At 39.3% G+C, this 16,040-nt stretch overlaps 1 protein-coding gene across 10 annotated transcripts in view; it reads left to right on the forward strand.

Moving 5' to 3' along the window:
- PAG1 (phosphoprotein membrane anchor with glycosphingolipid microdomains 1) overlaps positions 1–16,040 on the forward strand; it is a 136,446-nt gene that overhangs the window by 78,252 nt on the left and 42,154 nt on the right. For all 10 annotated transcript variants that reach the window (XM_057497938.1, XM_057497935.1, XM_057497940.1 and 7 more), the window contains one exon: positions 2,248–2,340. The gene's annotated coding sequence lies outside the window, so the exon portion shown is untranslated. The remainder of the gene's footprint in view (positions 1–2,247; positions 2,341–16,040) is intronic.

Below are 16,040 nucleotides of genomic sequence, written 5' to 3' on the forward strand. Positions count from 1 at the left end.
TGTATTTATTTGGAGGAATGTCTATTCAGATCCCTTACCTATTTTTGGTTAGGTTGTCTTTTTATTGTTGAATTATAAGATTATGTACTCTAGATAGAGTCCTTTATCAGATATGATTTGTTCACATTTTTTCCCATCTTTGGGCTATCTTCAGTTTCTTAATAGTGTCTTTTAAATCACAAATGTTTTTAAGTTCAGTGAAGCCCAATGTATCTATTTTTTTTCTTTAGTTGCTTGTGCTTTTGGTGTCATGCCTTAAACTCCATTGCCAGTTCTGAGCTCATGAAGATTTACCCCTATGCTTTCTTCTAAGCAGTTTGTTGTTTTAGCTCTTAAATTTAGGTATTTGACCCATTCTGAGTTAACTGTTTATATGGTCCAAGTTTAGTAACCAACTTCATCCTTTTGCATGTGGCAATCCACTTGTCCCAGAATCTTTGGCTGAAAAGACTGTTCTTCAGCCATTGAGTAGTCTTGGCATTTTTGCCAGGAATTAATTGACCATAGATGTATGGATTTATTTCTGGATGCCAAATTTTATTCCATTGATCTAAATGTCTTTCCTCTGCCGGTACCACACTGTCTTGATTCTTTTGTTTCCATGAAATATTTTTAAATCATGAAATGCATTTCTTAAAAGGCAAAAATTATATGCCACTTTTTGTTATTAAATTAACTGTCAAGTTATATGTTCAGTTTTCAAGTCGAACTCTTTACTCCTTTCTAGTAATAGAGAAAGCACATGCAAACATTATTTTTAATCCATATTAATGAGATTTGGCATTTTAAGAAAACTGCTTATTCTTTTTGTTTTGTTTTTTACTGTAGCAACTTGGTTTAGATACTCAAATCTTGCTGATATGTCTAACGAATTGAAGGGAGTTCCCTGGGGCTTGAGCATGATGACATGGGGAGGGGAGGTATTCGCAGCTGGGATCCACATCTAAGTATATCTGTATGGCAGGGCTTCAGGAGAGGTTTGATTAAAATCTAATGAAGGAGTGAAAGATGGGTTGGGAAAGGCTCCTATCTGTTAAGCCCTTCATCCAGTGAACCCCTGTCCTCTTAGTCCACATGACTGACAGTGAAAATACCTGGAGTCAGGTTGGAGGAAGACAGCCCATAATTGTGTGTCTTATTCTGATCTTTTCAGACTTATTAAAAATAGAAAATAATACTGTAGCTGAATGCAGTGGCAAACAAAAGGCAGCCATTTCTCACTTGGTAACTGTCAGGAAAACAATAGATGTACCTCAAGATAATATAAATCGTCTGCTGACTCTGCTATGGAACAAAGCAACACTCAAGTCTGAGATGATCATATGTGGTCCTAATAAAAGAAGATCACTAGATGCAAATCAGGAAGGTTCATGTTTAACTTAGTTTTATATATTGAAAATGAGAAATAATCGTACACCAGGCTGTCAAAATAATTGAGAAGTTCTGAATCTTAGTCTATAGCCAGAATATTCTCCTTAGGGTATAAGCTTATTCATTCACTCATTCCATCCCTCTCTCCTCCTCCCTTTCACACTGCACCTACCCTGGTGTCTTACATAAAATATAAGTTCAGTGCAGGAGATATTTATTAGAGGATAGAAAGAGAGGGGGAGGGAGGGAAGACTGGGGCAAGAAAAACAACAAATCCGTAGATGAGACAGGACTGAGGAGCACTGATAAATCAGGAGGGAGCACAAGGGAGGTCCTCCTCATGGCCTCCTCCACTCCTGCACATCTTCCCCATTCCTGCAGTGCAGCAGGTGAAGGAATGACTCGGGATCAGGGGGTCTGTGTCACTCAGGTCAGTCTGTTCATGCTGCACCAGAGGTTCTCCTTTCACATGACCCTTTCACAACTAAATCACAGCTTGCTTTACCTAAAACTGTAAATACTCTTCTCAAAGAAATCACTTGTTTTATCTCAAATTCAAGTAACATTTATTTTAATTTTAATATTACTACAATAACACAGATTTATTTGTCATAAAACTGTGAAAATATGGAAAGAGCATAAATTGATGAGTATTTGATTAGACATTAACTTGGCTGTTATTTTAGAGAATTTTTATTTATTTATTTACTACTATTTGTAGTTTTTCCTCTACTTTGCAGTTTGTTCAGAAAGGAATATGAAGCTCAGTGTTTGGTATACACATTTGTGAGTGTTTTTATAGTGAAGTGGACAAGTATCTTTCACAGTCTATATCCACCTGCCTCTGTTTCTAACCTTCTTTCTCTCTGGTTATAGGCTAAGAAGAAGGAGAGAACTCTCACCACAGCATTTCACAGCAAGCACATTGCCAGAGCTTTGAATACTTATTTGGACAAGCATTTCTCCAAGGTAAATATCACCATTGTGCCAATAAGAGGGCGCATCATTAGAATTTGCAAAATGCAGTGGCATGGCACAAAGGCTTAATTGTTTAGTCTAATACAAACCTGGAGTGATAGGAGACAGAAAGAAGAAAACAGAACTGTCGGGATACCCTGCAGTCTCCTCTAAATGTGTTACCAGGAGAGTTCCACCAGAATCTGGGAGCTCACTGAGCTGTACTAAAAAATGTGTGGGAAAAAGGGAGGGAAAGGGAAGCTATATTTTTTTTCTTCCTTTTAATCTCTCTCCGATATTCATGAAAACAAAAGGCAGCATGGCTTGATTATAAAACTAGCATCTCGTCTTTTATGGAGAAAGAGTTGGGTAATTCCTTTTAGAGGTTTAAATAAAATACATGCTGTATTCATGTCACAAGAAGGGAAAAGAAACCTGAATCATAATATTTTACACCAACTAAGACTTAAAAGATATCCATGGACTTCTTTTATGAAAATACCTAGTAAATGAGCCTCTGGTTGGTGACAAATTCTTCATGGAGTTCTGGTTTTGGAAGAATCATATCCTGAATGCTTCTTTTGGCAAGCAGAGAAGGGTGTGTGTGTGTGTGTGTGTGTGTGTGTGCGTCTGTGAGAGAGAGAGAGAAAGAATAGGAGAGAGAGAGAAACCAAAGAGAAGCCTGTCAGTGTCATACTGTATATTTCAGATGAGAAACACCAGGCACTTTCTTTATGAATCATGAGCTTAACAGGAATAAAGGCTTAACAGAAGCAGCTGAATTCGTAGTCAGCTTTAGCATTCATGAATTGGCTGCCAATATTTTAACACAAATTGCTGTGTCATTTCTATGAAGTTCCCCTGTTGCTGCTCAGTCTGTAGCTAAAAGCTGTTTTTGCTAAGCCCTGAAATTATATCTGATGAAATGCATCCTTCCTTCCTGATAAAGATACTTGTGTACACATGCACACAGAAATGCAAAAAATATATGATCCAATTTAAAAGAAAATAAACTTGTCAACTTTCTCTGTTTAGCATTTAATATACAGTTGACATTACCTAGTGCTTAGCTTGCTAGAATGCAATTTCAGTTTGCAAGGGGAGAATGTTTTCCTCCTCAGTCCTTATCCTGGTGGTTCTTTTCTGAAGGGGTTGGGTGGGGGAAGTGGAGGCGGTACATTAGAGGAGAATTTTGTGATACTATTCATTCTCTGTGCTGACAGAGAAGACATTGTTTGTTCACTGTAATAGGCTTGGCAGGAATCTGTGCTGTGCATACAGAATGGGAAAATAGAGCAGTGGGGAACCTCAAAATCCTAAGCAGTAGATCAGCCTAGAGATTTTTTAAAAATATATATTTTAATAGCCTCTCAGAGGCAAGTCATAATTTGGGGAAATAATTTTCCTTTAAGTGGTAGTTTTCTGCACATCACATTATGTATGTATTACATGAAAAAAGTCTTGAAGATAGCACTGCACCTATCTTAATACTGCAGTATCAAGAACTGAAATCATCAAAGTTTAGAAATACTTTATAAACACACCAGACCTGCTCTGAGATGACTTCCTGTGCATTAGCATTCACATGGGTATAGATGAAAAATAACCTATGTACGTCCTCTGGTGATTCACAGAAGCAAGTGTGAGCTGCTAAGATAAGAGAGAAAAAGATACATTAAAAGATGTGCCCCGAGGTAAGAAGTGAAAACTGCAAGGGAAAGTGTGAAGGGTACCATGTCCAAAATGGCCAGAACTTCGAAGTCAACAACTGTAAAAGTAAAGGTTCAAAGCAGTATGCAAACCCTGCCTAGGAAAATGAGGTGGCAGAAATGTAAATCAAGTCTGAGGCCTGGTGTTTTCTACTTCTTAAGCCTCTGTGTTCACCCTCGTTCCCCATCCTCCACCTCAGTGCATGGACTACGTGATACCATGGTCCCTGATAGCTCCAGCTGTCTGGGGACTCCGTGGGTGTGCATGTGTGCATGGGTGTTTCTTACTAGAGCAGAAAAAGATGTTGCCAGGCCGCAGGCTGCTGTGTTCACAGGCAGAGACCCGGGAGCCTCCGAGACCAGGTGTGCTGGGGCCACCCTCAGCCAAGTTCCAGGGCCCCTCATCCCTGTGTTCAGAGAGAGATTCATCATTGCCAATCTTGTCTTGTATTTGTAAGAATTCCCTGCATATTTTTACAAGAACTGTGTCATATGAATTATGACATTTCTAAAATTAGTTACAATGATGTCAGTATACAGCCGGCCATTAGATTATTGCAAACCCTTCTCAGCTTCCTATGTAAATTAGGATTAGCCTTGATTACCTAAAGCAGATCTTCTACTGTACCACTTGTGAATTCTTCCTGTATATTGTCTGCTTTGTTGTTAAATTTCTGTCTTTTAAAATTTGTATTTGACAATCTTTTAAAAGACGTATTTTTATAACCCTTTAAAAATACATAAAGTATGTTTATATGATGATATTTTCAATACCAAAGAAACCAACAAAAATTAACCAAGATGTTTCCAAACTATTTCCCTTCACTGCTTCAACATATTGGTATAAAATATATTTATTTTGTCTGTTTTTACAGCATATTTTTGGCTATTTTTAACAACCAAGTTAGGCACTGCTAAGTGAGGGGAGGTAGAGGTTGGCCAGCTGGTCCATCTGTGACTCTGGTGGTGCTGCCGTCTGACCTGCTCTCTTATTCCTGTTCTGCTGGAATCCCCAGTAACCATTGCGTCTGAGGCCTGATACTTAGCAAGCTGGTGACAGCTGGGCTCTCCATAGCGTGTGCCCACAGCCCACCCAAAGCAGTGGGCACTCACAGGCAGCTAAGTCCATGCACACTGCTAGGAACAGAAGAGCCTGCTCTCCTCCTTCATACCCTTGTAACTAGTCAGGCCTGGCTGACTTAAAATGAGGAGGGTGAGGTTTTGTTTCTCCAGTGTTATGTGTCATTTTTGAGTACTCTGAAAAGAAGCTTATACAAACAGAGGGAAATTGGAGGAAAAACTAGTGGCACAATTTTATTTAACAAACACACTTACTGTAAGCAAAACATGGGTCTAAGCACTTTGCAAATGTTAAATCATTTAATCTGCCTGAGTGTCCTACTATTTTTCCATTTTACTGAAAAGGAAACTGAATCTCAGAGAGAGTGAGTAACTTGTCAACCCAGGTCTCACAGGTACTGAGGGGGGATAGTGCTGGCCTCAGGGCTGTCTGTGCCAGAGTTCAGACGTTAGGGCTCCATGCGCCCAACCACAGGCACCTCCTGTGCCACACCAGAGTGTGCTTAACTGTCACATCCCCTTGTTGTCTATAAACACCTATACGGTCCCCACAGAGTACACACATTGTCATTTGAGGAACTGTTCATGCTTTGCCTCTTGGTGCTTGTCAGTAGAAGAAGAATTTGTAACTTTTGTCCTTCCCAGAATCCATTAATTAATTAATCCATTAATCCTGAGCACCCCGTCCCTCAGCTGTCAGGATGAGCTGTCCTGCACAGCGTGCTTGCACAGGGTCACCTAGTGGCACTGGGAGAAAGGCCAAGCATGGTGGCTGTCCCTCTTCCTCACCACCTTTTTCACCAGGTGGGTGCTGCAGCTTTTCATGCATGATGACCCTGAGGCCAGCAGTGGCACTGGACTTGCCAGCATTAAGGGAAGCCACCATTCAGGCTGATGCGTCAATGAGGTAGATGTTTGACCATCTTCTTTCCCACCTACCCTGGGGATTTAGACAGCTGCCTTCTGGAGGCCTTGCCTTAGCCCAGGACTTCTCAAAGTGTGGAGACATCTGGCCTTGACTCTGGTCCCTGACATATTCTCCAGATCCTGGAGGGCTGTGTGGTGGGTGGGAAGCCCAGGGTCTGAGTTGCTCTTCAAGAGTTGACGGTGACATGTTAGTTAACAAAAACAATTATTGTCTATTTTGGTATCATTAGATATTATACATAGTTTGAAACTTACATATTTGGTCCCCAAATCAATCACATACCAGCATGCCTTTTAAAAAATGTGTCTGCCAGTTAGGCACTTTATTAGATAATGAACATAAAGTTAATTAAATAGTACATCCCTTGTTAAATAGTGAAAAGTCAAAATAGAATTATTAAAGTTTGTATTTGAATGAACATAATACAATATTTAACAAAAACGTACCTGAAATCAAATAATTTTATTTAAGTCACTTCTTTCTTTATGTCACAAAAATTTTAAATAATTGAAATACTTCCTATGGAGGTTTGCAAAAATAAAACTATGCAAGTCAAAACAGGTGAAGCCTTTAATGAAACCAGGAAGAGATACGGCAAGAATTATTTGTATTCAGTTTAAAGAGAATCTTGCCATTCTCAAGTAAATGATTAGTAATTGGATACTATGAGGTCTGGTGAAGGAAGCTGAAAGATCTCTGGCATCATCAGTTGATTAGAAGAAAATGTTACAAAACCACCCCTGCCTTGCCCCACTCCCTCCACATCCGCTGAGTTTCTGTGTTCCCTGTCCTAGCGCTCAGTGAAAATCGGTGATTACCTCTTCAAATGAATGGTGACCTCAAATGTGTTGTAAAAATCCCTGTACTATTTATGTTTTCTTTTCTTCCTGCAAAATATACATAGATATGTATACTATTTTGAAATGCCAATCATAAGTCAATGGCATTTCCACTATTTATTGCTCTTTTTACAATGAAAGGTGATTTCTTCCTAAGAAGTCCTATTTTTCTTAATCAGGTAAAAAGATCTTAGAGTTTAATTTTTTTGTGTTCTGGGACACTGGGGCATTATTTGTGCCATCTTGTTTGGTGAGCTTATTAGTTTTCATATCTGACACCACTATTAATTTTTTTATTACAGTAAATAAATATGACATCTATTATATCCAAATGCTGCCAATGAATTTCAAAATTAGCATTATGATTTTCCAGTCAGTATTCATGTTCATCAGCTGTTCTCATTGTTAATTTAAAAATCTAACTGTCATTGGAGTAACTGTTCTTTCATAAAGCTCCCATAAAAATCAGGTAGTTCAATGGATATGATCTAAGGAAAAAAATATATATGTAAATGAAATATCTTTGATTAATTGATATACACTAACACATTTTTCTGTGATTGTAATGAGCATTCATTTTCAGACTTTGAGAGAATGAGTCATTTGTACTAAGAAGTAGATGCTAAAGTACTATGTTTGGCAACTTGGAAAACATTTTTAGCATTTGAATTTCCCTATTTATAGTACAGCATCAGGCAGAGTAAAATGTTTGGCATTTCTATAAGGGATGCAAACGTTTAACATTCTCTGTTGTGATCTAACAATTCATTTCAGAGTAAGATGAATCAGTCTTGTTTGGAAAATGTTTTATACAAATATTGGCAAGGAAACTGTAACTGCATTTCTGTGGATTTAAAAAAATGCAAACTCCCACAATATTACTTCTTTTTTCTGCATTTCTACACTGTTATGTGAACTGCCTTTTGTTACTCTAAGTTCTCACACTACTCTGCCCCATTCCTCACTTTTTAGATGTTATTCATCCATAGTGAAATCAGAGACCAAGCTTCTAGGTCCCTCCAAATGTCAAATTCTTTTTAATCTAATCTTCCTCTTATCCACAGTGTTCTTCTCATAATTAAAATTCCAGATTACTTCATTAACATATGCCCTTTCTTTTACACTAAAGAATATGAAAAGAATAATTTCTAGAATTTTTGTCCGTAAGTGGCTGAAAAGATTCTCTTTCTCTTTCTCTTTCTTTTTCTCCTCTCTCTCTCTCTCTCTCTCTCTCTCTCTCTCTTTCACACACACACACACATGTACACACAGTGTTGAACCAATGAAGAACAGAGCAAACTAAATGTAACAGGGTATCCTGAGACAAACAAAAAAGACATTAAGTAAAACCTAAGGAAATCTGCATTAAGTATGGACTTTATTAATAATAATGCACCAATATTGGTTCATTAGTTGTAACAAATGTACCATGTTAATGTGAAAAGTTATTAACAGACTAGGAAAAAATACCGTTAACTTTATGTATAACTAATGAGTGGCTACAGTTGACTCCAGCCTGTTTTGTGATAAGAACTGGAGTAGAACATGATAACTATTTCTCCAGTTGCCCTGGTCCTCTATGAATATTGCCATCTGTAGCAGAGACTGGCAAAATGCGGGGCCACGTGTAGCCAGCCACTGTTTCTGTAGGGCTTGCACATGCTTCACTCTTACCTTCCCTGTGCCCATATCCAGGGGACTGAGCGGGTGCATGCTCAAACTTCTGGAGCCCAGTTCCCTGCCATTCAGTGTTGGGGGCTTTGCTTGACTTGTTTAAACTCTCTGGACCTCATTTTCCACTTCTATGAAATCAGAGTGTCAGGTCAGATTTTTCTCTCAAGGAATGTGTGACCTGGAAAAATCTAACTCTCTAAATATGTGTTGGGAGGTCTTTTTGTTACTGCAGCTATGGAATTTATTGAGAAGGAAATTTGGCAGTAAGGCAGTTTGCATGCACTATGTAGTGTATACTGTAAGACCATTCATAATTTCTCAGCACTTTTGAACTCTGCCAAAAAAGAAATAGTCCTAAAAGTAATACTTGTTGACATATGTGAGAGTCACATATACATTAAGAAGACAAGACCACAGTCTTTTGAAAAACCCACACTGAATCTGAACTTAAAATCATATTAAAATGTTAAATTATATCTTAATTTGTGAGAAAGTGTTGTTATTCTCATAAGGTAAATTTCAAACAAGATTTTAGGTTAATGTGCTTTTATATCATACACTTAAATGCAATTTAGTTGTAATTTATTGTTTAATATAATTTATAGTATTATGCGGTATTTTTATTTAGGACAGTAAGATTTTGAATACCTAATTATGCTTAAGACCTTTAAGACATTTAAGATCCTGCCAAGTGTTCCTATTATGCTTGTTGAGTTAATCATCAGGAAATTACTCATCTGTTAATACTTCTTAATTCCTTTTGAGCCATTGTCCATTATAAGAAATTATTTTCTAGCTGTAGTATTTCAGTGCTATGTTTTGATTTAAGGCATGTAAAAAAGAAAGTTTACTTAGGTCTGTCTTGAAAGTTAAATCCAATAATAATCACTTGACTGGTGGAAGCACTCCTGGCAGGGGTTGAAGACTGGTGCTCAACTTTGACTATTCAATAAAATCACTCAAGGGGCTTTCAAAAGGCCCCATGTGCAGGTTGTACCCTAAACTAATTAAACCAGTCTCTGCAGGTATTAAAAAAAAAATTCCCTGGGTGTTTCGAACATTCAGCCAAAGCTGAGAGTGACTAGACTTGGGGAAGAGTGGGAATCATCTCCTGTGATGATCTTTCTACAGCAGAACTCCCCCACTCTTCGAAATTGGGTGCCCTGAGTACCTAGGGGTCATTTAAAGAGTGTATATGTCCAAAGAAAAAGAAGCTTGCTAATGCCAATATTATGGAAAAAAGGCACATCCCTTGCCCTGAATCTCCACCACACAAATACCAGGAGAGTTTGTCCTGATTTTGAAAGAACTTAGGAAGGGTCCCCTGCATGCCTGAGTGCTACTGTATTTGCTTTGGCTTGTATGTTGTTTGGCATTTTAGTTCACATTCAGGCTCAATCAGAGCTCACATTTGTTGAGCATGCCTGGTAAGTATCAGGTGCCAGACCAAACATCACTATGTCTCACAGACAGGAAAAACAGAAAATGCTCACTTCAAAATAAGAATAAAAAGGCAGAGTTCTGTTTTGTTAGAAAAATCTTATGTCAGTGTAATTGAATATTTAATCATTTATTCATTCACTTAATGGACATTTATCAAACATATGTGCTATTCCAAAAATAATTTTTAAATGCCGAAAGAATACAAAGGACCTGTATCCATTATCTTTGCTTCATAACAAGCTTGGTGGCTTAATATGACCATTTATTTAGCTCTTGAGTCTGCAACTGGCAATTTAGGCTGGACTTGGCTGGGCAATTCCTCTTGTTTCAACTAGGCTCCCATATACAGTGATGCTCTGCTGTGGCTTGGCTTTGTGATCTTGGGTGGGATCTCCCATGTCTGGAGGCTTCAGCTGGGACAGCCTGGCTGATAGATCTCTGGTCCATGTGACCTCTCACCCTTCAACAGGTAGTCTTGTTCCCATGAGGGAGGTAGGGTTACCTAGAGAATGAATGGAAATATGCAAGGCGCTTTGGGCCTGACCTTAGAAGTGGCACTGTCATTTCTGCCACACTTCTTGGCTAAAATAATCACAAGTCCAGTCTAGATTCAAGAGGTAGGGAAATAGATTTCATCGCTTGATGGGTGTTAATGAAAAGTCATGTTGAAAGGGCAGGGTGAAAGGAAGGAATGAGAAATTATGGTTGTTTTTTGCAGGCAACCACAGGTGGGAAAATAACTCTGTCTTGGGACATTAAGGGAGGTGTCTGAAAGGTCATTACATCTGAGCAGGCTTCAAAGATGCAAAATAAGTAAAAATTGCATTTTGAGGTGAAAGCACTAGCATAAGCAAAACTATCTAGTTGCAGTTGCTTTAGTGAAAAAAAAATGGAGATTGTAAGTTTCCTGAATGTAGGAAATATATCTAGCCCAACACAGTGCATGTAGAGGGCACTCAACATGTGCTTTTTCATTTACATCAAAAAGAGTCAGTATAATGGAACAACTGTGAGTGTGGGCCCATAAAGCAGATGTAGTAACCTGATAGTTTTACCACTTACCAGCTGAGTGAGCTTAAGCAAGTCACTAACCTTTCTGCTCCTCTCTTTAGCACAGTAAAGAGAATAATGCCTTTTGTATCAGTTTGCTTTTGCTTCGTAACAAACCACCCCACAGTTTAACAGCTTAGAACAACAGCCATTTGCTTAGCTCCCGATTCTGTGGATTTATAGTGTGGGCTGGCTCAGCATGAGTCTTAGTTTCAGGTGGGTTCACATATATGTCTGTGGTCAGTGTGCAGTCAGTTGGGTGTATCTGCTTCTGGTAGGTGGCTAACTGTTGTGGGACAGTGAGAACACCTGGGCCACGCGTTGCTCATCCAGCAGGCTAGTCTGTACTTTTTCACATAGGAGATCAGCAGGGTTCCAAGAGTGAGGGTGGAAGCATGCAAAGCCTATGGTCTAGGTTCAGAATTGACACACTGTTGCTTCCACTCTCTTCCATGCAATACAGTGAGCCACAGGCCTGCTGAAAATGAAGGGAAGAAAAATAGACAGCATGCCTTGGTGGAAGGACCTACGAAGTCATGTTGGAGGGAGTTGAGGATATAGGGAGGGGAAGAATGGTGACCATTTATATAATCTATACCTACTTATAGCTCATAACAGTCCTATGAAGGATAAGTTAATTGTAACTTGCTTTTTCAGAGGTGAGGCTCCAAGTCAAAAAGTACTGGCAAATAGTGGCTATTCAAGAAGTGGAAGCTATTAACTTTTCTTACTTAAATTAGAAATCAGATTTTTAGCCAAATTCTTTAATTGCCTACTTTTAAAGAGCAGCAGAGGCTTCCAAATGGTATTCACAAAGGTTAAGCATTAATGCATTCTTTCCCTGTTGCAGAAAGATAATATAAGTAAGGAAAAGCTCACTGCCCATGAGTTCATGTGTGTCTTGGCACAGAACTCAGGTGTCATCACTGAGGAGGCTGACAAAGCCTGGCAGCAGCAGCCAGACAGACCTTCACAGCTGTCCTGGAGAAAGACTTACCTAATCCCTGTGAAGGGTCAACTTAGGAAAAGAATCAGAGACAGTAAAGTGTAATATTTCAACTCCAAAAACATTAAATGCCTTTTTAATGGGTCAGTTTTAAACCTATGCAAAGAATGAAAACCTTAATAAATCTTTACTGATTGCTTTCACTGTTGTGTTATAAGTATTTTCACACAACCAGCAAAGCCCTTTATAGTTCCAGATTGATCCATAAATTGCTCTTAGATTCCATAAATTGGATTCAGTGGGGATTTATTTATCTGGCAGCTGGAATATCTCTAATCAGTGATGCGAGCTGGGTCAAAAACAATCTCTCTTTTATTGAAATAAAAGAACATCAAAGGTTATTCAAGAATGTGTAGTATAGGAATATGGAAAATGTTCATTGAGGACAGTGTCTGTTTTTACAGCAGTGGAACTTCTAAGCTCCTCAAAGGGATCTCAGATGATCGTTGGGCTCTGCATCCTGACTCCAGCCCATACTACCCAACCTTCCACCTCCAGAAACCCCAAGGCCTGCAAAAGGCCATGTCCACCTGCTTACACATAGTTTTCAATCACTGAGTGTCCATGTACCGCAGTTGCTTTCACGGTTTTAGGAAGTCATGGTGGTGAAGTGATCAGGACCTATGACTGTCACCCTCATCTCTCACTTTTTTCCCCACTGAGTGGTGGGGGAAGGCGGGTAGCTATTAGATTCTATAAGCCTCAGGTCCTTATTTTGTCAGTACTGATCATATGAGGACACTGGTTACATGGCACTTCCATCCCATTTATAGTCATTAGGTTATTAAAACCAACACAAATATTGAATACCAGAAATTTAGGTTCTCAGAAAGAAAAAGGGAACATAAGTTGCAATGTTCAAGACAGCCCTACACAAACAGGTTTGCTGATAGTCTTGTTTCTGCTTTTAAAGGCCGCTGGTCCACCTCTAGTCACCGCCCTGCCTCCTCTAACACAGGGGAGTACTGGCCGCTCCTCCCAGGAAGGCTTCAGGGCCTTTACCATGAAGACTGAACAGTTCATTTTGAACACTCAGTGTTTGCTTTTAAAGTAATGTTTTATGGGCCATATAATAAGTACCTAACCTGGTACCAAGCATATGGTAACAAGTATTCATATACTCAATATATCTGTCTCTGTGTGCCTGAGAATGATTTCTGCCTTATAAAATTCATGTTGGCAAGCACAGAGGTTTTTGTTGATACTGATAGACCATCTGGGGCTTGCTATTCTAAATTTGATGACTCTATTTATACATAATGTCTTTAAGGGGAATTCCATACTTTTGACATTTGCTTGCCTAAGTAGAAGTTGTATACAGGTTTCTGGACCCAAGATAACAGAAATTCACTCTCAGAAACCCAAAAATACCTTAAACTACTACAATGATTTTTTTTTATAAATAAAAACTAAATGCAAATATGTTGGGCTAGATCCCTGGACATCCTAAGGTTTTTAATATTGTTATTGTAAAGAATTAACAGTATATTAAACATTTTATATTAAACACATGTCTTGAAAGCTGTTGGAAGCCCTATTCAAATGAAAGCCATCTGTAAAGTGAGTAAACAATCTCTTTCATCCCTCAGATTTTAGATGATTATTAAAATGTTAAATGCTAGGTTTCTACCTCATACATCTCTAGTGTGCATATAAATTCTCACAGGTGGACACTGAGTTATTGACCCCCTTTCTGCCACCTTCTAAGACTTAGAACTTTGTCCCTTTTAGAGGATGCCATGCCTTTTAAAAGATGGGCAAGCGACACCCAACATGGTATAAGAGCTTGCCCAGTCTGCACCCTGATCTGTTATTCCCCAGCCTTCAAGGAGAGTGTTGATTACCATTTCCCATTATTTTTGTGTTGCACTTTTCTTAAGGTAGAGTCAAGAAGAAAGCAAAAGGTTGAGTTTTCTTAATGTAGAGTTAAGAAAAAAAACAACAGAATGAGTGGGTCATGTCTTCAAAGAAACATGAGAAACATTGTGTCTCTTTGAGAAAGAGAAAACACATCCATGTGGTTAACCTCTCCCTACCCATCTCAGTGTTTGTATTACCTGCACACTGGAACTCTGACTGTGGGATCCGGTGGTCCTTGCCTTCCTGGCTTCTTGATGAGAACTTCACTTTATATGGAACCACATTTTTTCTTATACAGTGTGTAATGAGGAAAGAATATCGGATTTAGAATAGAAGGCAGGGACGGCTCTGCTCTTTCCTGGATTAGGTTGGGTCTTAGACAGCCACATAATCTTTCTGGTCTATTGCTTCCTCATTTAAAACACCAATAATGACGTTTTTTAAAAAGAAAAAATCCTGCTTTAGATTTCTCACAAGATTGTTGAGCTACTCAGAAAGAAAAACCTGTGAAAATGTTTAATGAACTCCAAAATATTACACAAAAATAAAGTAATAATAATGCTCTGAGTCCGGGGGGTGAGGGAAGATGGGGGCTCTTGAGTCTTTGTGGATGAGTAAGGGACTCTGCTGTCCTCCAGATGACAGAATGCAGTGTCCACTGACTACCAGTTCAGGCATGAGTTCATAGGAGAGCTTTCTCAGTCAGTATGACAAACATTGGTCAAATCTATCACACAAATAAGTGGACACAAGAAAATGGGTGTCCTGAAAGAGAAACACATGAGAATGACCTTGTGCACGGGAAGGTTTCCTGGCATCTCCTGGGAGTAGAACTTAACTAGAGGAAGGGCTGGGATTGGTTGAAGAGGTTCCAGGTGAGGAGGAAGTGAGTGGGATGGAGGCGGTGAGAGAGCCAGATGAGATGAGGTGGTAGGCAGGCAAAAGCCAGAACTTGCAGGAAGTGGAAGGCTACTTTGTGTGACTTCTTCCTCTTTATCCCTTGATCAACAGAAAATCATTAACAGGTTTTAAGCAGATGTCTTGGTATGATCAGATTTTCTTTTTGAAAAGATACCTCCAGCAAGAGTGTGAAAAAGGACTTGGAGGACAGCAGTGCGAATGCAATCATCAAGACAAGAGATGCTGGTGATTTGGACTAGGAGGCTGTCCCTGGGGATGCAGAAACAAAGACCTGTTGAAGGGATGGATTTGAAAGTCATCTAAGAGATGAAACCAAGAGGGCTTGGTGGGTTGGATTCAATCTGGAGGGAATCTGAGAGGGTGGTAAGTGGGAGGACCTGGGCTGTGATCTTGGGCAGTTAGCTGAGGTGGCACCATTCTCAGACCCAGGGAGCTCTGGAGGAGGACCCCTGTGCAGGAAAGATGGGGGGGGCCAGCCTTATGTACATTGATGCTGAGGGCCTAGTGACATCCTGGTGAAAAGTCCAGGTGGCAGTTGGATGTAGGATTAAAGCTCAGAATAGAGGCTTGGGGTGGAGACACAAATGGAGAATCAAGAAACCCAAAGGGAATAAACCTATGGGTGTAGATATGACACCAGGAGGAAAATATGATGCAAAATAAGGAAAAGAGCCTAAAATTGAACCTCACAACCAGGCAGAGGAACAAAGCTCTAGGAGTTTCTTCTCAAATGTGTGGTTACCACTAGAGTTTGTCATTTTCATTTCCTTACATATGATCTGATGACATTTAAAATGACACATTGATGGAAAATCATTATGGATAGTTATACAGGTTGCACATATAAAATTTGGTCTGATTTTCTTTTTTACACAGATACTCATACAGAAACTTATGCACAAACCTCACAGTCTTGTGGATATGAGTTAACTGACACGGGGAGACAAAGCCTTTAATTGTTATTTGATTCTATAAGTGATAGAAGTAAAAAAAATAAATGAAGGTCTGGTGGTTACATCTAGAGGCTCAGTTAGTTCAGGTTCACATTTTCGGCAAGGAGACCTCATAGTTAGTGCTTCCTCTTGGATCGCACAATCCACGGTCTGGTTCGGCCCTTTTCCATGACACTGATACTCTTCATTGTGTTCAGGTGCAGTCATCCTGACTCACCCACCACAGTTTCCCTTCAGCCCCAACTTTCT

Source organism: Manis pentadactyla, chromosome 3 (assembly GCF_030020395.1).
Source record: "Manis pentadactyla isolate mManPen7 chromosome 3, mManPen7.hap1, whole genome shotgun sequence".
In the NCBI taxonomy this organism is placed as follows: Eukaryota; Metazoa; Chordata; class Mammalia; order Pholidota; family Manidae; genus Manis; species Manis pentadactyla.